This window comes from Lissotriton helveticus, chromosome 2_2, assembly GCF_964261635.1.
Source record: "Lissotriton helveticus chromosome 2_2, aLisHel1.1, whole genome shotgun sequence".
Taxonomy (NCBI): Eukaryota; Metazoa; Chordata; class Amphibia; order Caudata; family Salamandridae; genus Lissotriton; species Lissotriton helveticus.
The window spans coordinates 375,858,237-375,880,941 of NC_136060.1; the positions used below are offsets into that span (position 1 = coordinate 375,858,237).

The 22,705-nt window shown below is 47.1% G+C and overlaps 1 protein-coding gene across 7 annotated transcripts in view; it reads right to left on the minus strand.

The window, feature by feature from the left end:
• Nucleotides 1-22,705, minus strand: part of SH3BP2 (SH3 domain binding protein 2) — a 420,756-nt gene that overhangs the window by 306,232 nt on the left and 91,819 nt on the right. For 2 of the 7 annotated variants that reach the window (XM_078678566.1, XM_078678568.1), the window contains exon 2: nt 16,090-16,216. The exons of 2 other annotated variants lie outside the window; for them this stretch is intronic. The gene's annotated coding sequence lies outside the window, so the exon portion shown is untranslated. Of the gene's footprint in view, nt 1-16,089; nt 16,220-22,705 lie in introns of those variants that run through there. 3 more of the 7 variants (XM_078678569.1, XM_078678575.1, XM_078678574.1) reach the window with 2 other exon arrangements.

The window sequence follows — 22,705 nt, forward strand, 5'->3', positions numbered from 1 at the left end:
CTCCCCAGAGACCCAGGCTGTCAGATTTTTGTAGCACTGGAGTGTACCAGAGTATATACAGCTATATCATAACAGTCTGGGTGAGACTCTGAGGGGAGGTGGGTGGGTGCATGTGAATCTATGAAAGACACCAATACTGGAGAACCACAGATTACAGGTAAGTAACTATTGTTCTTCTCCAGTATTTGGGGTGTCTTTCATAGATTCACATGCCTGAATCCGAGTAGTTAGCAGTAATACAATATCTCGCTCTTATACGCCAAAACATAGTTATCATGCATAAAAAGAAAGCAATGCAACATCATAAGAAAGCGTAAAGAGTGCAAAGGAGGTGGGAGAGAACACCAGAGGCTCACCTTACTGAAACAGATTTCGCAGGACTGCTCTCCCCACCGAGGCATCGGTGTCGCTTGAAGAATCCAGACAGTAATGCCTCGTGAATGTGTCTCTGCTGGACCATGTTGCTGCTCTGCAAATATGCGGGAGAGGCACACCAGCAAACAACGCAGTTGAAGAGGAGACTGCTCTTGTAGAATGGGCTCTAGGTAAGGTCTGTAAGGGTTTATCTGCTTGTTGATGGCAGAGCCCTATCGTGGATGAGACCCACCTGGCGATAGTCTGTTTAGTAACAGCAGAGCCTTGTCTTGGTCTGCCTTATGCCACAAATAGCTGATCCGTCTTCCTGATGGCAGCTGTTCTTGAAAGATAAAATTTAAGGCATCTCTTAATGTCTAATGTGTGTAAAGTCCGCTCAGCTGGTGACTGCGGATTGGGAAAAAATGTCTTAAGTATCACAGGCTCATTGAGATGAAAATCCGATGGTACTTTGGGCATGTACTTCGGGTTGGTGCGTAGTATCACAGAGTCAGGTGTGAATTGCAAGAATGGTGGCTTAATGGTGAATGCTTGCATGTCACTCACTCGTCTGGCTGATGTTAGTGCCAGCAGTAATGCAACCTTCCAAGTGATGAACTTGAGATCGACCTTATGAATAGGTTCAAAGGGATGGCGAAGAAGCTGTGCTAGGACTATATTCAAATGCCAAGATGGAGGTGGCCGGCGTACAGGTGGAAACATACGAAATAAACCTTTAAAGAATTGTTGTATTATCCTTGAGGAGTATAGAGAAGTCTTACCGTCCTGACGGTATCGTGATATGGCGGCTAAGAACACTTTAAGTGTTGAGTGCGCCAAACCTGATTTAGCGAGCTGCAAAAAGAAGGGCAATATCGCTTCTGGCTCCGCAGTCATTGGATGCAAATTCATAGTTTGGCACCAAACACAGAAACGTTTCCACTTTAGTTTGTAAGTTTTGTTTGTGGAAGGCGCCCTAGCATTGGCCAGGACTTCCTGACAGTCTTGTGGAATGTTCAAGTGCGCAAACTCGTGGTGTTGAGGAGCCAAGCCGATAATTTCAGAGATTGAGGGTCTGGATGAAACACCTTGCCTTCTTGGATTATTAGAAGGTGTGGAATTCGGGGCAGTTGAATTGGCTCGCACTCTGATAGAAGGAGAAGCTGCGTGAACCAATATTGTCGTGGCCACCGTGGAGCAATCAGGATAATTCGACACGGTTGCTTTCTCATTTTCTTGATGACTTTGGGTATTAGCGGAATTGGCGGGAAGGCGTAGGCAAAGATCCGTTCCCAATTGAGTGATAGAGCGTCCCCGCAAGAGTCCCTGTGGGGAATCCAGCTCGCAAAGTGAGTACATTTCTTGTTCTGATAAGTTGCAAACAGGTCCAGACCGGGGAGACCCCACCTCTGGAAGATCCGATCCAGCTCTGGCTGATGCAGTTCCCATTCGTGAGTGCTGTTCTTGGATCTGCTCAGCGAATCTGCCAGTACATTGGCTACTCCCGGAACATGCACCGCTGACAAGTTGATGTCGTGATCCAGAGCCCAAGTCCAGATCTCTTGAGCCTGTTGAGACAACCGGGCTGATCTTGTGCCCCCCTGCTTGTTCAGGTAATGCATGCTCGTTGTGTTGTCTGTTCGAATCAACACTGTGGAGCCCTGTAGGATTGCCAGAAAGGATTTTAGGGCGAGGAAAATGGCTCGTAACTCCAGCAGATTGATGTGCCATTTCTTCTGTTGAACGTCCCATTTGCCGCTGATCGTCATCCCTTGAAGGTGAGCGCCCCAACCTTCTAGGGAGGCATCCGTGGTTAATATGAATCTTGGGACTTCTGCGAGGAAGGCACAGCCGATTTGTAGGTTGCGTGCCTGACTCCACCACAGGATTGTGTCCTTCATTCGAGGCGTCAGTGTAATGAGATCCTCGAAGGACCCCGATATCTGCATCCATTGGTGACTGAGTTCCTCTTGTAATGGTCTCATCCTCAGACGACAGTTTGGAGTGAGAGGGATGCACGAAGAGATCATCCCTAGGAAAGATTTGAATCTCCGAACAGAAACGTACTCTTTTCTGAGGAGTGTGGTTGCCATCGTTCTGATCTTTTTCTGCCTTTCGTTTGAAATGAAGACCTGGGCGAGCTTGGAATCCAGCGTTGCTCCTAAGAAGGACTTTCTTTGAGATGGAATTAGATCTGATTTCTCGAAGTTCACTGAAAACCCCAGGTTTTGAAACAGGCAAAGGCATTTTTGGACATGGTCGTTTGCTGTGGCGTAGGAATTGGCCTTGATAAGGCAATCGTCCAGATAAGGGTATATTTGAATTCCCTGCAATCGTAGGTGCGCCGCTACGGGTGCTAGCATTTTCGTGAATACCCTCGGGGCTGAACGTAGTCCAAAGGGAAGCACCTTGAATTGGAAATCCCTGCCAGCCACTCTGAACCTTAGGAACTTCCTGTGTCTGGGGAAGATAGGGACGTGGAAGTAGGCATCCTGAAGGTCGAGTGTTGCCAAGTGGTCCCCTTCTGCCAAAAACTGTAGGATCTCCTGGAGTGTTAACATTCTGAACGTCAATTTTTTGATGAATTTGTTCAGGGCACGCAAATCGAGGATTGGGCGCCATTCCCCTGATTTTTTGCGTATCAAGAAAAAACGAGAGTAAAAACCTGTCCCTCTCTGGTGTCGAGGTACTCTCTCGATTGCCCCTTTTCGAATCATGGAATTGATTTGGATGAAGAGCTCCTTGAGATGTGCTGGGGGCGGCCCTTTTGGAGGAGAATTTGGAGGGGTTTTTACAAATTCTAAAATGTGTCCCTTGGATACCACATCCAGCACCCATTTGTCTGTAGTAATCTTGGACCATTTTGAGTAATGTTGGGATATTCTTCCTCCAATTCGTTTTTGGCGGGGACACTTTGGCGGCAGGAAGTGAACCTCACTTCTTGTTGGTGTTATCTCTTCCGCGATATGTTGCTTTTCCTCGGGGCTGTGTGTAAGAGTTACGTCTTTGGCCATAAGGCTGTTGCTTATATGGCTGGTACCTCTGTGTGTTTTGAGAAGTGGTGTAGTTGCGCTGTTGGTAATATCCTCCTCTATTGGAGAAATTTCCCCTTCCTCTTGCGCCACGAAAGGAAGATTTTCGAAACTGCAGAGTGCCCAAAGATCGTGCAGTTTCAGTATCCTTTTTGATGGCCTGCAAAGCCTCATCCACGTGCGAGCCGAATAGAAACTCGCCATCATAAGCCATATTTAAGACCTTGGACTGTACTTCATGTCTAAAGGATGTAGATTTCAACCATCCTTCTCTCCGAAGGACTGCGGCTCCTGCCAATTGTCTGAAGCCTGTAGCTGCTACATCCACTGCAGCGTCAATGATCTCTGACGACGCACACTCTCCTTCTTGTAAAATTTTGATAGCCTCAGACCGGTCCGGTTCAGGCAGTTTCTTAATATAAGGCGAAATGTCAGACCACATTTGCCTATCGTATCGGCCAAGAATCGCCATAGAATTAGCAACCCTTACTGTGGTTGCTGCAATCGTGGAAACTTTTTTGCCAATGGTATCGAGTCGTCTTCCGTCTCTGTCTGTAGGCGTGGAGATTTGAGATGATGGGTTTTTCGCCCTTTTTTGAGCTGCTTGTGCAATAACTGAGTCTGTCTTGGCCTGTCCAATCAGGCAAGCCGGAGAAGAAGCAGGCGCTCTGTATTTTTTATCCACTCGTGGCAAAACTGGAGGTAAAGAGTTTGGAGTGGCCATGATCTTTAGACCTTCTTTCCAAATAAACTCTATGATCGGTATCGACCAGCTCTGTCTTTGGGACAGATTTTTGAAATCATACAGGAAACAATCATCCTGTTTTGTCTCCATGGTAATGAGAAATCGTTTGGTAGCGTTATCCATAATCCTATGGAAATTTGCAATATCCACCGGTGGTGATTCAGCCTTTGGCTGTTCATCTGGAGCAGGGGAGTCAGCTTGATAATCCTCATGCTCCGACGAATCCGAGTCATCCAATTCTCCTTCTTCCTGAGCCTCCTCTTCAGAATTGTCATCCACCGGTTGATTAGATGGTACCGGCATGGATGGGGCATGTACCGATTCTTCCATGTTAGGAGGGACTGAATGCGGAGCGGAGTTCCTCTAGGCGGGGGGGAAGTGATGTGTGATTCGCCCGATTCCGAGGGCGGAAAACGTTGATAGTAATCATCCAACATGGACATTAAATTTCTAAATAATTCCATGGGCATTTGTGTCCCTGATGGGGGTGCAGGATCCAACCCTGTGTGTTGCGTCACCTGCTCCTCTTCCTCCTGTTCCTTAACGTGTATGAGCAAGTCAGATGGACTCGTAGCTGCCGGAAATAAGTCTCCAGCAGAGTCCTCGTCAGAATCCAAGAGCCTGTCTGGCATCGTGAGTGGTGACATACATGCAGACTGTGATGGGCGTTGTAGAATCGCCGCAGTGGTGGCTGGAGAAGGCAACGATATGGGGTTGCTCTTTGCAGACCATACTTGAAGATCTGTGCAAGTTGACAGTTTTGGCGTCATAGGATTCCCTTGGGCCACCGAGAAGTCCTGTGGCATTGACTTTGCTGTGAGGGACGAACTCGCCGTCGACGACTGTGGCTGGAGAGGTCTCGTCGACGATCCATTTTTCGATGTCGACGACGTCGTCGTCTTCGTCGTCGACGGAACACCTTTCGTCGTCGATGGAACATTTTTCTTCGTCGACGGGGCCGTCGACGGGGCCGTCGACGGCGTTATCTTCTTCGTCGACGAGGCCGTCGTCGACGACTTCGTCGACGGGGCCGTCGACGGTGTCTTCATCGTCGACGGTAGGATCGTCGACGGAGTCTTCCTCGTCGACGATGAGTCCGTCGACGGGTGCTTCGTCGACGGTGAAGCCGTCGACGGCAAGGCTTTCTTCGTCGACGGTAGTGTCGTCGTCGACGGGAAGGGATTTTTCGACGCTGAGGAGGGCTTCGTCGACGGAGGCTCGTCGACGGTAGGTGAAACTTTCTTCGTCGACGAGATGGGACGAATTTGAACATGCACATAAGTAGGTGAGGACACTGAGGACACCACCAAAGAGGGTTTTGGTGAGGAATAGGTCACAGTAGAAGTCACTGTAGTGGCAGTCTGACAGGAAACCGGCAGAGAAGCTGCTGCCTTGGTTGTAGGCCTCTGAGGTGACAATAAAGGGACAGTCTTTTTAATGACAGGCTGTTTGACAGATTTTTGACAGGCTTTCTTCACTTTAGAAGTCGAAGGTTCCTCAGCAGCGAGCGTGTGCTGGGCCTGTTTCGCCACCTTAGCCTTAGGGGTAGTTACTGTACCCTCAGCTATTCTCTTCCTAGATCCCATAGAAGACATAGAGGCCAAACTTCCTACCTCAGAGAGTGGCAAGTCCTTGTCCTTATTCCGTTGTATCCATAGTAGGAGGCGACCCTCTCTGTCCCTGAGGGTTTTTGTTGGAAAAGTGCGACAAATCTTGCACTCCTTAGCCTGATGGTCTGGATACAAGCAGTATATGCAGAGAGAATGAGGGTCTTCCTTGAAGAGCCTTGCCTTGCCACAAGAGTCACAAGCCCTGAAAAGGGACTTAGATGTGGACATGTTGGAAAGAAAGAAACTTTCAAACTTTCAAAGTAGAAGAAAAAACTGAGCAGAGCTCAGAGAGACTCCCTATCACACGACGTGCGGTAAAAAATCTGACAGCCTGGGTCTCTGGGGAGAATACCTAGGTGGGAGCTGTGGCCTGATTGGCTGCAGTTTGGTCTAACATAATGACTTGGATGGTCACTAATGTGGAAGTTTTTTCATTGGTAGCTGAGGCTACTTCACTTCCTGGTTTATGGTAACTGTTATTTGCTATGTACAAATGGCTTATTACTGCTTTTTTATATACCGTAGGACTCCTACTCCGACGACGGGGAATGATTCAGGCATGTGAATCTATGAAAGACACCCCAAATACTGGAGAATCATAAATCTGCTGACTTTGCCTTGGGGAGGGGTACCAGACAGGGATGTCCTCTCTCCCCGTTATTATTTGCCTTGGCGCTTGAGCCGCTCGCGGCGTGGGTTCGCTGGGACAGATCGATCAAGGGGTTTAGGTGGACGCCCGAGTGGGAGGATAAGATAGTACTTTATGCGGATGACATTTTATTATACTTTACCGCCCCCGGACTTCTCTGATAGCGTTTCTGGACGTCCTGGCGGTGTTTGGACAATATTCCGGTTTCGCCATTAACTGGGCGGAATCTGTTCTCTTTGTTTTAAGTGGTGATCCCCCCAAAGTCCCCGCGAGCTGTCCCGTCAGATTGGAGTCGGAAGGGTTTAGGTACCTAGGCATTTTTGTGTCTTTAGACCCCCAGTGTAGGTATAACAATAACTTGTTGCCACCGTTGACTAGATTCCGGAGGGACGTGGTGCGATGGAAGTTGCTGCCGCTCTCCCTGCTGGGACGCGCCGTCCTGTTTAAAATGATGGCTCTTCCCCGTTTCTTGTATGCACTCCAAAACTCCATGGACCCGGTTCCCCCGTCTTATTTTAAGGAGATTGATTCTCTTCAGAGGCAGCTCCTTTGGGATGGTAGACCGCGAATTGCGTTTTCTAAACTAACACTGCCGTGGTTCGACGGGGGATTGGCCTACCAAATATCCAGAAGTATTATTGGGCGTCTCAGCTGGCGGCAATTAATCATGCTATTTATGGATCGCCGCTTGACCCCGGATATGCTATGGATCGCGGCCAGATACCCGGTGGGGAGTACTCTAGGGCGCTGTACGCCAGACGGGGGCGCTTCCCATTGGTTGGGCCTGCGGCGGTGGCTGTTCAGGTGTGGCATGAGGCTAATCGTTCCCTTAAATGGGATGGGAAGATAACCCTGGCCACGCCACTATGGAATGCTGAATGTCTGGGTAGTTTATGGAAGACTAAAGGTTTTGACAAGTGGGACCTCATCGGGATTTCCCAGGTGGGAGATATGTGGGGCAAGGACGGGATCCTTACGTTTGAGGCTCTTCAGGAACGACATCATTTGCAGGAGAGTGAGAGGTTTCGTTACATGCAGATTAGACATGCGCTGCTGGCGGGTCTTCCCCGGAGAGTTACGCCCCTGGAGGCTTCCCCACTGGAGGATCGGGTGTTAGATGGTCATCTTCCGACGAAAACGATCTCCTTGATCTATAAAAAGCTAATTAATCACACGGACGATCCGCTCGTGACTCTTAGGGAACAATGGACCGTGGACGGGCTGATCCTAGACGATGAGGACTGGAGGGAGTCGGTGGCTTCCCCAAGGGTAATTGCTATCCAAATGAGACTCCGATTGGTGCAATTGAAGGTCCTCCACCGTTGTTATGTTACCGGCCCACGTTTGGTGCGAATGGGTTTGGCTGCGAGTGGTGAGTGTAGAAGGGGATGTGGTGAGGCTGGAACGTTTATGCATATGTTATGGGACTGTACTGTCATCCGGGGGTATTGGACCACAGTTCATGTTAAGATACGCGAGGTATGGGGAGTCAGCCTTGAGTTGGAGGCACGTCGTTGTCTCTTGAATGTCTGGGAAACAACTGATCTTACGTCTCACGGAGAGGTATGGGTCACGCTGGCATGTGCGATTGCCAAGCGTAATATCGCTCAACTATGGGGGGCTAATCAGCCCCCGCATATCGGGAAATGGATGGAGGATCTGGACTGGTGCATGTTTAGAGAGCGATCTGTGTACGTGGCATGGGGTAGACCCAGGAAGTGGGGGAAAATTTGGGGGGCCTGGAATGCATATAGAGGAGATATTTGTGTTCCCCCCCGTCACACCGGATGAGCGCGTTGGGGTGGACGATCCCGCAACCCATTTGGTATTATTTGCATTGTAATTTGTGACCTGGAGGATGTTACAACATTTATTGTATGATTGGATGCCACCCAGTGATTTTTATGTTTGTGTTTTTGTTTCTTTTTTGTGTGAATTAATACGAAGAATAAAAAAAAAAAAGCTTACTTGTGGGTGCTTTGGCACTCTGAAAGCCCTCTGTAGGTTTTTTCCCCTGCTGCCAAGGACGGCCAAAGAGACAGTGGCAAGGGCTCTTATTCTCTCTCGCCTTGACTATTCAAATGCCGTGTTATCTGGTATTCCTGCCTATCTCACCAATCGTCTCCAAGTTATACAATGCGCGGCGGCCAGACTCCTTTTCAATATCTCAAGGCAGCCTAGTGTCAGTCAACACCTGCGCAGTCCTCACTGGCTCCCTGTCAAACAAAGGGTTGTGCTTAAATCTCTCACCCTGGCGCATAGAGCCATTCATCAACAATGACCCGCGTACTTGAGGACTCGTTTTGCTTGGTACTCGCCGAGTCGCCCATTACGGTCCACCTCCCAACATTTGTTGGTTGTTCCCCGTTTTAATCGATCCCGCCTTAGTGGCCAGTCCATCACTGTTAAGGCAGCCACTGCCTGGAACATTCTCCCTCTGTCGCTTCGCACTATCCAGGATTTTTATCTTTTTAAAAAGGCACTTAAAACACACCTTTTTAAACTATCATTGTAATTTCTCTAGATATCTCTGCCTCCTCTGCATTTCTACGCGCCAGGATACTCGTGAGTAATTGAGCACGCTACAAAACCACCAATACAATACAATACATCCACGCTTTCTGGCGATCTGAGTGAGCAGGGTGACTACCTAAACGAGATCGCCATGGTTTACCTGGAAAAATATATGCAGGACTTTTTGGCTGTGCCCATCACTCAGGATAGCATCATCGAAGCTATAGATGCGCTAAGATGCTTCTCGGCGCCGGGACTAGACAGCTTTTCTGCCGAATTTTACAAGGCCTACAGAGAGATCTTAGTCCCGCGACTAGTGGAAGTCTATGCAGAGGCTCTTGAATCAGGTTGCTTGCCTCCAACACTCAGAGAGGCGCTAATTATCCTTCTCCCTAAGCCGGGTAAAGAACCCAAATTGTGCAGCTCATACAGACCTCTTTCCTTACTAAATCTTGATAATAAGATTTTTGCAAAGGTGATCGCCATCCGGCTTTCACTGCTGATGGAGAATATCATCTCCCTGGCGCAGTCGGGTTTTGTGCAACACCGCTCCACTTCTTTGAACCTGAGGACCCTTTTCGCTGTTTTACATAGAATAGATCCCGCCACACCTGCTGCTGCGATACTTCTGGATGCCGAGAAGGCATTTGACTCCTTGGAGTGGCCCTTCTTCCTGTCCATCATGCGCCGCATGGGCATGCCAGAGTGCTTTGTCTCCACAGTTTCCTTATTATATACGACTCCTATTGCTAGGATCCGCCTCAACGGCACTATTACTGAGCAGTTCTCCTTAACTCGAGGCACCAGACAGGGATGTCCCCTATCCCTGCTACTTTTCATTCTTGCTATGGACCCTCTAGTCCGCCACTTTCAAGAGAAACACTTACACCGCGAACTCCAATTTCGCACGGGGCATCTTCTCATTCCTCTGTACGCGGATGACACTATCTTATATGTCAGACTTCCTCAAATCAATCTGGACCCACTTATTTTAGAAATTATTAGATTTGGCAAATTCTCTGGCCTCCACATTAATTGGCACAAATCTGTGATTTTTCCGCTTACCCCCAGCACTGTTCCGTGGAACAGCGCATTCCCCCTTGGGTGAAGTCAAGATTTGGTTAAATACCTGGGTGTCCACGTACACCTGGATACCGCTGCTATCATTCGGCTGAATTAAGGGAAGGCGGTTGGTTCATTGGAGAGCCAGATTGAGAAATGGATCCGCCTCCCTCTCTCTATGGCGGCACGTATCACCATAATAAAAATGGTAGTCCTCCCTCGTTTTTTATATCTTTTCAACAACATTCCGATACCTCTTACCAAGGTTTTCTTTTCCCAACTTCGCTCCCTGTTGTTGTAAATGTAAATGTAAATGTGGGTGTACTTGTAAAGCGCACTGCGACTCCATGGAGTATCCTGGCGCTGAAGACCGCTGGGGAACCCGTCCTGGTTTTCCCTGTGAGATGGTCCTTTCCTGGGTACCTCCAAGGTGAAACCAGGCATCCCCGGCGTCTGTGGGGGGCCGTTGTAGAGATGAGGCAAGCTTAATGCCCAGAGTTGCGGAGTGTGTTCCCTGGTTAGAGTAGGCACTCCACACCACTGGAATCAAGCTAGCCGGGCTGAAGAGAGGTGTTACCTCGAAACCGGGCCGGTCCTCGGATGCTTGTTTCCGTTCTGGGAAGGACATGGCTTTTGTAGTTCGGACTGGACTGTTCCCATGGGGCACAGGGTCAGCGCTGATTTGCATATCGCCATTGTCTAACCCAGGGTGGTGTGGAGTGGAAAAACGATGGATTTGGGCCCAGATCTTTGGACTGGGGTGAATGTGTGACATTGATCCACATTCTGTCCATCATTGTTGTGTTTGCAGTTACCGCTCTAAGTGTACTGGGGATGCTCAGAGGTGAGTCCCAGGCACTCCACACCACTGGAATCAAGCTAGCCGGGCTGAAGAGAGGTGTTACCTCGAAACCGGGCCGGTCCTCGGATGCTTGTTTCCGTTCTGGGAAGGACATGGCTTTTGTAGTTCGGACTGGACTGTTCCCATGGGGCACAGGGTCAGCGCTGATTTGCATATCGCCATTGTCTAACCCAGGGTGGTGTGGAGTGGAAAAACGATGGATTTGGGCCCAGATCTTTGGACTGGGGTGAATGTGTGACATTGATCCACATTCTGTCCATCATTGTTGTGTTTGCAGTTACCGCTCTAAGTGTACTGGGGATGCTCAGAGGTGAGTCCCAGGCACTCCACACCACTGGAATCAAGCTAGCCGGGCTGAAGAGAGGTGTTACCTCGAAACCGGGCCGGTCCTCGGATGCTTGTTTCCGTTCTGGGAAGGACATGGCTTTTGTAGTTCGGACTGGACTGTTCCCATGGGGCACAGGGTCAGCGCTGATTTGCATATCGCCATTGTCTAACCCAGGGTGGTGTGGAGTGGAAAAACGATGGATTTGGGCCCAGATCTTTGGACTGGGGTGAATGTGTGACATTGATCCACATTCTGTCCATCATTGTTGTGTTTGCAGTTACCGCCCTGGTTAGAGTAGGCACCGAGGCAAGAATTATCGAGTCCATTTTAACCCTGGTCCACGACCCTGCCGCGTCGGGAATTGAACCCTGGTCCCGGGCCGTTCTCTGCTTACGGGTCTGCCGCCTTTAACCAGTGAGCCACACCACTCCACGTGTGCTTAGTTTGGGGTGACAAAACTCCTTGTGTCATATGGAGGGTTCTGACTCTCCCGTATGAAAGAGGAGGATTTGGTGTGCCCGATTTTATCTTTATTTTTTAATTGCACAGTGTTCTTATGCACACGCATGGTTCCATCCCGATGCTCGCATTTTGTATTTGTATTTAAAACCTGAGGCAGATCTGGTCCTTCTGGGATTTCTTTCTACCGTGTTACCGAAGGGCTTCCCCCGAGACCCACGGGACATACAGACTGTATCTTCTACCTGCTGGGCCTGGGACAGACTACGCAGACTTTTTGGCCTGGAACAGTTAGATTCACCGGCTCTCCCTTTGCCCAACGCCGCATGGTTTCCGATCACTGGGGAATTGGTAGTTAAAAACACACTAGACAAATTCCATTCCCACACCATTGGGGACCGGTTTCCGGAGGGACACACCTTCTCTATATATGAAGACCCTTGTTTCACGGACTGCTCATTTATGGACTCTTTTGTCCTGACCAGATTACGGTCCATGATGCGTGCTTCGTTTCCCACATTTCCACTGGCTCCCGATTCTGTTCCCCCACTTGCGCTTCTCATTCAACACTCATCAGGTGCGCACATGGTTTCTAAATTGTACTGGTTGTGCAGCATCTCTATCCCCAACTCTTGACGCTAGGGTCCGCGCAGCGTGGGAGGGTGATCTGGGGAGGCCGATATCGGATGATCAGTGGGACCAGTGTTGCAAAGCCACAAAAGAAGTTTCCTTAAACAGCAGGCATAAACGTATCCATTTCAAATTTCTCCGTAGGCTATACCACACACCAGCACGTTCACATAGAATCGACCCGAGCCGCCCTCATCACTACCCCAAGTGTAGATCCCCCTTTTCGGACTTTGCCCACCTTTCCTGGACCTGTCCCCTTTTGCATGATTATTGGGCACAAGTACACCGCACTTTTGGTGACATCCTAGGCATCAACCTGACCCCCCACCCCAGAAATTGCGCTGTTGGGCTATGTTTACAACTTCCCACGCGCGGTCCGTAAACTGGCTGCACTGGGATTTCTGCTGGCAAAGCGGGAAATTGCACTACTTTGGTGCGATAGAAGGCCCCCCGAGTTTGAGGTCGTGGCTCAGGAGCTTGGCCTACTGCAATATTAACTGTATGGAGTACTCAACTATGGTTCCTTGTGCGTCTAGACCGATTGTTATTTGGGGGCCATACTGTTCCTACATTGCTAGGATCACTGCTTGCCATCAGTCCCAATTAGACAGTCAAATTGTTCCTACGGGGGTGGGTTGAGGAACCGTATGATTTTGACAATGTATTTTATACATGTTTTTTTCTTGGTTCTTAATTTTGTTTCCACTTCATGTCGCTAAAACTTTTGTGTCCCTCCATTGTTCTGTCACTTTGTGAGACAATCACCCGAACAATATGATCAGTATTATTATGCAGTATTATTTTATATTGTGTGTGCAAACCTTCCCGTCTAGACAATGGTAATTTGTTATGCCGTGTAATCAAAGATACGTCATGGTTTAATTATTTGGAAAATGATCAATAAAGATTTAAAAAAAGATTTGTGGCGGGTGAGATATGGCATAACCAGATAATATACTTTTCACTCTACCATCCATAACACTTGCTCAAGGTTTGATTTTTGGGTGGGATCAATGGACATTTTGGGATGGACGAGTACTATCCAGCTTTTTCCTAGAACACTTTCCGAAGACCACTCTATGGTGATTTTACATTTAGACTTGCCATGCGGGTGGGCACAGACACCACTGGTGCATCTTCAGCCCAAAAACTTGTTAAGAGTCCGCCTTTGTGGAAGGAATCTGTGCTGCCATTGGGGCCTACGTTGCGTTAAATAAGGGTTCAGTGACCTCACTTGCCACGTTTTGGGAAGCTTTGAAGGCTGTTACCAGAGGAGCGTTTATTGCTTAGAGTCACAGCATCCTCAAATCCATTCATGGTAGGCTGACTAGGCAAGAGCAGGACCTTCATGTCCTGGAACGACAATATGAGGAAACCAGGGACCCTACCCTCTTGGCCCCAATGCGCGCTCTCCTGGCAGAGTTCCAAGACGTGGCTGACTAGGAGGTAAAATGCTTAGGTAAATTTTCGCTGGCACACAGATATAGGGAGGGCAACAGGTCGGGGTACACTTTAGCCATGTTGATTAAGCCTAGGTGCACTGCTAATCATGGCTATGGTCTAGATACAACCGATGGGCATTCAAAATATGCTGTTAAGGATATAATGAGTGAGTTTGTCACTTTCTATCAACACCTGTATGCCTTGCAGTCTGCGGAGGATCCAACTGACATATCAGCTTACCTAGACATAGTGACCCTGGCGTAGCTGGATCAGGTGGAGTGTGAGCTGCTATGTCAACCTCGTACTGAGACAGCGATTAAGTGTGTAATACGTCAATTACACAATGGGAAGGCTCCGGGTAGTGAGGGCCTTCCGGTTGAGTTTTAGAACGTATTTGCGGAAAAACTGACACCTCTTCTATTAGCTATCTATGAGGAGGCTTTTCAGACGGGAGTCTATCATAATTACGCTTCTTCGGCATGACAAGCCCCCATCTAAGTGTGACTTGTATCGTCCCCTATCTCATATAAATGCTGGCCAAGACATTAGCTAATAGACTGTTACCACTGATGCCGTGACTGTTTAGACCTGACCAGTCTGGATTTATTACGGGCCGATCCAATGCAGACAATCTCCGCTCACCCTTTGCCCTGATCCCAACTTGACGATAGAATGCCCACTGTTGCTGTGTTTTTGAATGCCGCTAACGTGTTCGACACTGTTGAGTTGCCTTTTTTTACTCGTGGTGCTGTCAGGACTTGGCGGGACCTTTGTCAAATGGGTTCAGCTCCTGTACACCGCTCCCTCTGTCAATGATAAGCTTGCTGAGCTATTCATGATTGGGCGAGGTACATGACAGGGGTACCCCGTGTCCCCTCTCCTTTCTGCTTTGACTGTGGAGCCCATGGCGTGTGCTCTACGTGATTACCACTGTCGGCGAAGAGTGAATATGGGATTTTAATATACTCTTCTATCCATATACGCAGATGATACCATGCTAGTGGTTAAAAATCCCGCTGTCAATCTAGTTCCTATTATTGAGGATATAGTGGACTTTAGTTATGGGTCTGGTCTTCAGATCAATTGGAATAAATCTATTATGGTCCCTCTTACTAGCTCTACTACTCGTCCAGACAGATCATACCCGGTGCAATTGCAGATGGCCCCAAATCGGTATCTGGGTATTTTTTACCATACGGATATCCCGGTTAACCTTAGGGAAAATTATGAAATCCCACATACATTGTCAGATTACTCTGCCTCTCTCTTTGGCAGGTAGAGTGGCTTTGACTAAAACGAGTGTCTTGCTTAAATTTCTTTATTCATTTCAGAACATCCTCATTCCCTTGAACAATGCCTTTTTCGCTCAACTGCGCTCCACTGGGATTAAACTAGCGTAGGCAGGCCGACAGCCACGTATTGGATGGCACATACTACAGCTCCCATAACACAAGGTATTCTTTGCGACCCCCAACTTCACAGTGTATTATTTAGTGGCGCAGGTGCAATTCATTTATCATTGGTTTCATAATAGCAGTAATGCCTCACATGTTGTCATAGAACATAGCATGATTTCTCCCACTCCACTTTCTGCTGCACCTTTTGAGCCGCTTTCAAGACGTTCCCAGGAAATTCACACTGTTCGATGTACTATTTAGGCCTGGAATAGACTCTCCTCACTCTGTGGTGTTGCTGTCCTGTACTCGCACGGGAGGCGTGTGGGAGGGATCTCGGCCATGATATATTAGATGACCGGTGGCTGTTCTGTTGTCAACAGACCAAGGACTTGTCCCCTAATGGTAGGTAGCACCTTATACATTACAAATTTCAGTTGCGGGTCTATCTGCTACCGAAATTTATTTCGTGTTACTATTACAATGAAGATACCAGGTGTAGGTGCTATGGCACTCTGGGGGCTGACTTTCACTTGGCATGGTCCTGCCCAGTGGTGGCATTGTTTTGGACTTGTGTCACTGACGACCTGACTGCTATGACTAAAAATACCTTTCCTCTTGTTTCTTACATGGTTCTGCTGGGCTATGTAAATGAGGTACCAAAACATTTCTGAAGTTTACAGCCACAGGTTTTTTTAGGTAGACGCAGGGTGGCAATGCATTGGGGTGGCAGACGGGCATCGACATTTCGCAATTGATTGAAGATTATGTCGCTGTGTGAGGATTGGTCTGGAAGGTACGCTACAACACTGCCGCCGACTGCCCACATGATTTTTGGGATCCCCTGTGCTACTACTTGTCAAAGCTAGATCCCGATTGATGGCTACGCTATCCCTATGCTTTATATCTCCAGGGAATTTTATAAGATGCTGCAAAAATGACTTCATCAGTTTTGTTCTCATGGCAACTTGAATAAATAAAGCAATACAAAATTTAAAAAGACTCACTAGTACGGTTGCCTGGATTCTGCTCCCTGCACTGAACACTTACAGGAAAGTTTTTCAACGAACCCCCAGCATGACAAAAGTCAGGAATCCACACAGTTGATAAACCAGTCACCAGAAAGGATACCAGCTGGAAAAAGAAAAGAAATCGGTGTTGTGATTCCAATGCACCAGCAGGCACCCTGGGAAAAGTCAAGTAATAACATTCCTTTCAGTTAGGTGAGGTAGGTAGATGCTTTACATGCAGCTATTGACAGCGCTGTGGTTATGTCTAAACAACATGTGAATGTCTAATTAAAAACAGGAGGGACATCATAAACCGGCTACCATGCACCACAAGGGATGCTGCTGTGTGAATGCCGGGCTAGTCACATCAAGATGCTAGCATCATGTTGAATACATTTTTTAGGAAGCACCTATTTTGGCTGCCGCAGCAACCAATCAGGTTGTGTACCGAGGGTTCGTATTCTGTAGCTGTGGCTTCATTAAACCCAGTTCATTGAGATGTGAGGGTGACAGCAGCTGCATATGATTCCGGGTGACATCATCTGACATGATGTGAAACAATCCTTCAGTCAATGATGGACCATTAGAATTTGTTCAATCTCTTCTTAAAAAGTAATCCTGCAACATGTTATATACAGAGACTTGTCACAGGGTCACGCCAGCATCTACTACTATCAGCACAAGCTAATTCAATGCTTACTTTTAGAAGATTAGTCAGACTGAGTAAAACACAGAGGTTACACTGACATGTACTCCCCTCACCCCATGCCCACCCATCTACTGAACCCACTGCCAACTGCTCCTTCAGATGCAATGGAGAGCAGTCCCTAAGGACATTAGTATCAATAACAATAAAAACTTGTTTGAGTTTGAATCTACTAAGCAGGCCTTCGAGTACTTGTCAGTGAGGGGCAGGTCCACCTTTACTTATGAAGGTATACAGCTATGCTGTGCATTCTCCTGGAGGGCTAAAGCTCTCACTTACTTCTTGTTGAAGGATACAGCACTCCTGCTTCTGGACTCTAGTGAAATCACACCTCCCTTACCTGAAGGATACACCAGTTGTATACGGTGGCCAATGAAAAACCAGGACACAACCATAGAAATAGGACTATGTTTTGGCCAGGCCGGAATATGGCAGGAGAAGGACTAAAAAATATATATACACACACACACATTATATATACACACACACACATTATATATATATATATATATATATATATATATATATATATATATATATATACACATACATACATACATACACACACACACACACACACACACGTCCTATTTCTATTGCTGTGTCCTGGTGTTACATTCTGAAAATCTGGTCACCCGATGTAGAACGACAACAGTAGGTATGAAAAAAGTACTATAAGTAATTATGATGCAGTCAACAAAAGATACCAAGATCAATTGGATGAATGGAGAGAAATGGGTTTATTGGAACCAGAAGAACTCAATAAGATGTAAATATCCAAAATTACCTGCCCTTTACCTCCTTCCTAAGCTCAACAAAAACAAGACAAATCCACCGGGGAGACCCATAGTGTCTTCAAGGGGGAGTTGCCTTGAGAACACCTCTATGTATGTCGATTTTAATCTGCTGCCACTAGTACAAACCCTCCCCTCCTATCTGAAAGACTCAGGAGACTTTTTATGACTGATTGAGAACGTTGAATGGCATACGGGCTGTTAACTAATGAGTTTGGACGTAAACAGCCTTTACACGAGTATCCTGCATGAAATGGGCATCAAGGCATGTAGACATTTTCTTAGAACAAGGTCACTTTCTTTTTTGTTCCACGCCGAAATGATTTTAGATATGATTTACACTTGTCTAACATAGAACTTCTTCCTGTTTGATGTACTCACATACCGTCAAATCCTCGGTACCGCGATTTGCACTTGCTTCGCCCCCCAGTTTCGCAGGTTTGTACCTGGGCTGGTGGAAGGAGCAAGTGGTCTGAAACCTGGACCAGTACAAAACACATGTTAAAGCCTGGGATCGGTACATACACGACATTTTCTGTGCCGGGATGGCAGTGCCGAGGAAGCCATGGAATTCATCAATACACTGAACACTAATACTTTGAACTTGACGTTCACAAGTCACGTGAACAATGAGACAATCGAATTCCTTGGCCTTACAGTCAAGATTAAGGAGAATAAGCTCGCAACAGCTCTCTTTAGAAAAGAGACAGCTGGAAATAGCCTGCTACACGCTCGCAGCTGCCACCCAGGAAGCCTCATAAGGAGCTTCTGCGAGCTAAGCGAAACTGCAGCACAAAAGATGATTATGCTAAAGAGAGCCTAGTAATGTGTGACAGATTCAAGGATAGAAGTTATACCTCCAAGTGCATTGAGAAAGCTCTCTTAGAAGTGGACAAAAGAAAAAGGAGTGACTTAATTAAGGAGCGAAACAAAGTTTCCAATGAACCTAGAGCTGCTGAACACGTTCGGTTCATAACCAGCTACAATAGACGATTTAGGGAGGTCACAGGGGCCCTTAGTATAAATTTGGAGGTTCTTAAAACCGACAATGACCTAGTGAAGTGTGTAGAAGACTACCCACAAATAACTTATCGCAAGGCAAGGTCCTTAAAAGACACGATTTGTAGAACACTGACTACAATAGAGGCAAGGAAAAGCAGTATACAAGGGTTCTTTACATGTGGCAGGTGCAAGGCCTTTAAGGATAGTGCTAATTGCAAAGAAGTCAAGCAGTCTCCCAATTGTAGACCTTTTAAAATCCTGAGGCATTACTCATGCAACCCTGAATACGTTGTTTATGCCCTCAGATGCCTCTGTGACAAATACGGTATAAACCAGGGGGGAGAACGGAGGAATAGGAGACTAGGTCGCCCTCCAAAGTCTTGACGCACAAGTAGGATTCCAGATTACTGGGTCCCGAGACCTAGCTCAAGTTGTGGCAACTGACTTCAATGATCAGTGAAACCTTGCAAGAAAGAACATTTTCTTTCTAGTGTCCCCTCACTCACCGGGGTTGCCCCACGGTGACATGCTTCATCAATGGGGCCATCCCAGTTCTCTACGAAAAGGGGCGTGCTGCCCCTCACGGACTACGCAGGAGCACTTTTTTTGTGAAAGACTATGTGTTGTGCAGACAAGTGGTGGAGTGGGTGTAGGTGAGTTAAAAATACAGTGCTTAGTGGGCCTCAACAGATTTATTACGCTCCTAAACAGGTATATTAAAAGTGGGGTGTGTATCACTGTTAATCAACCTATAATGAGGATTGATTCAGTGAATGGTCAACATGTTTCATGCTACCCCTAGCATTTCTTCAGGACCATACAGGGACCAGCCCTGTATTTGCCACTCCTATGTCCCCGTAATAGGGAGTGATTAAGTAAAAAACACTCTTGTTTACCAAAAGTATGCGTTCATACTAGAAATACGTTTGTACTGATTTCAGATTCTGTGAAGAGAAAACACACATAATTAGTGGTCATCATACCCTTCCAAGGGGAAGGGTCACATAGTATACCTTCATGCCGCAATCATCCGTTAATACCGTGGATGGTTGCACCATATTGGTGCGTGCAGACTTACATGCCCGGTGTTGACCGTTTGATACGCGAAGTGATTGTGAATTCACACATAAAAACAACACAGGACTTAATGTGACTGGAACAATAGACACACAAAACATATAATAGATACATAAATTAAATAGAACTCTCAATATTTACTTGGTATCGTGCTTAATAGCACTTCATGGTCTCTCAGGGGATGCGATTTCACCTTGTGGACACACTGCTGTTGGTCCGTAAAAAAGTAAAGATCGATAAATGTCAGTTCCCCCAAGTAACTCTAAGTTTTGTATGGACGCGAAAATCATTCGTCCAATGCCAAATGGTTCTATTAGAAAAAACACTTACTTCCTTGTAGATGAAACCGCTCGGTTATACCTATTTTCTGCCTCCCCGGGACCGCATCTCAGTCGTGTGTGGCTCCGGAGGCGAATATGTGGAAGAAGACTTCCGGGTTCGCTACCTAACCGCTAGACCGGGAGGTCATGGCGGCCATCTTGCGAGTATGCAATCTCGTGTTACAATAAAGGATATTGAAGAAAAGTGAGAATATCACTGTAAATGTGAGGCGAGTTACGTGAGAGAGGGGCTAACCACTCGATTCAGTAAGATGCATTTAAAACTACAATTTGGGAGAAAAAACAGGTGAACTATCCCTTCTTACAAGATGATAGTAAAAGTTGGTAAAGATTAGTCTTAATGATTGTAACTCTGGGAAAATTAATTCTTGAAAAATTAATCGATATTGCGGATTGCCCTGCCCCTAAGAAATCACAAAAGGGGAGTGGCCTTGTCAGTGGACAGCCACTTATGAAAATAAATAAATAAAGGCCAGGAGGAATTTAAAAGGCATCATAGTGCTTCTGTTATTTAATTTCCATTTAGGTTGCACATGTCATACAAACCTTGCTTGTTCTTCCTTGTGCATTAATCCCGTACTGCATAGTAGGGTTGGGATTCAATAGATAAAAGGTTGTTGTATATTGGTGCTGGTGCCATATTTAGATGTGGGTCATGAATTCATGTAGGCACCCCATGTGGAGTGAAAAAGATGTATTAATTCCTGAAAGCGCCCCACGGGATATCATCATTGAGCCCCAGGGTATCCGTATGGAGTTTGAACACCCAACTTTGTTCACGCTCATGGAGTATTCTTTCCTGGTTCTCTTTGGTTTTTATGCATTCCAGCACTACCCATGTTAGGTCGTTGGGTGTATGGTTTTTTTCAAAGAAGTGATTTGTCATGCGTGTAGTTGCTCGTTTGCACCGGATATTACTCCTGTGCTGACCTTGTGTGTGGTCAGGCCTACGTAATGTAAATTGCAAACACAGGTAATCAAGTACACAACACCACTAGTATTGCAATTTGACAATTGTTTTAGCTGCCATCTGGTGTTGTTATTGAAGGTGACTGTCTTGGTGATTGACGTCAAATGACAAACACTACAGTTGTTGCACGGGTAGTGGCCAGTTTCTCAGGTTCATCCCTCGGCGATGGCTGAACATTGGCAAAGGTATGTCAAGGTCTCCACTGTTGACAATAGGCCAATGTTTCTTCACTATTTTAGTCACTTGGTCTGACACTTTATTGAAAGTTGTGATGCAAATTGGTCTTTTGTTCTCAGCGGCATTTTTTACTTTGGGTTCCAAAAGTGCGTCTCTGTGATTATTTCCGGCATTCTTTTTTTTTTTTTTAATCTTTTTATTGAATTTAAAGAACAAGAAAACAGAGAAACAAAACAAAAACAAGGCATTACAATACAAATGTGTCACCACGTTGCCTGGGGGGGGGGGGGGGGTACAGACGTAAATCAAACCTCAGAGCATACAGTGAAATTGGGGGGGGTGGGGGGGGGGGGGGGGGAAGGAGACCAGAAGCAAACAACATATCTAAATTCCTGCAGAGTAAACATCAGGTTGGGAGGAAGACAGGTCGGTATTAAGTTCCGGAAAGGGGGGAGTACATATATCGCCACGGTACGTGTTCCATTGAGTCCAAATTTTCCCCCATTTGCGGGGCTTGCCACGGGAAACATAAACAGTCTTTTCTCTAAACATGCACCAGTCCATGTTTTGTTGCCACACCAGAACTGTCGGTGGCCTCTGAGCGCCCCATAGTTGGGCATAGTCCCTCTTGGCGATCATGTTACCCAGGGTCACCCATCGAAGCTGCTCCTGGTTATAGTCATTCGGCTCCCAAACATTCAACAAACATCTCCGCGCTTCAGGCATTAACTGCACACCCGTGACCTCACTCATAACATCATGCACGCAAGTCCAATAGCGTAGCACAGCTGGACATTCCCAAACAATATGGAGAAACGTGCCCACCATACCACAGCCACGCCTGCACAAGCCATCCGCCGAGAACCCCATGCGTACCAGACGTGGACCAGTCACATACACCCTATGTAGAATTTTGAGCTGGACAAACCGGAGGCGCGCCGGGATAGCCACCTCCTTCGGGGAAGAGATCGCAGCATGCCAGTCTTCGTCATAGAGTTCTAGACCATCACTAGTCCACAACTCTCGAAGGTTATCCAGTAGGTCAAGCCTGGTATTAATTAACTTTTTATATATGAGCGAGATCGTGCTATCAGGGACATGTCCATCCAGTATCCGATCTTCAAGCGGGGACGCCTCCGGAATGTCCGAACCCATGGGAAAAACAGACAGGACCGCATGCCGGATTTGCGCATATCGAAAGGATACCCTATCATTCAGGTCGTACTCAACTTTCAGTTCCTCAAACGTCTTGACTCTACCCTTGATCCACACATCATCGACCCTGCTGATTCCAATCATGTCCCACCTATCAAAACCCTTTGACTGCCAGAGGGAGCCAGCTTATCCGACGCATAAAGCGGGGTAGCACGGGTTGGCCTGTCGGCCCATCCCGTGGCCGCTGTAGCTCGATACCACACCTGTACTGCTGTTTTAGTGGGGCCCGTAAGAGATCCGCCGGCAGATTTCGCGTATAGAGCCCTGTTGTAGTCTCCACCGGGTAGCAGCCATTTATCCATCTCAAAGGCCGGGTTCGGCGAGGGGGCGT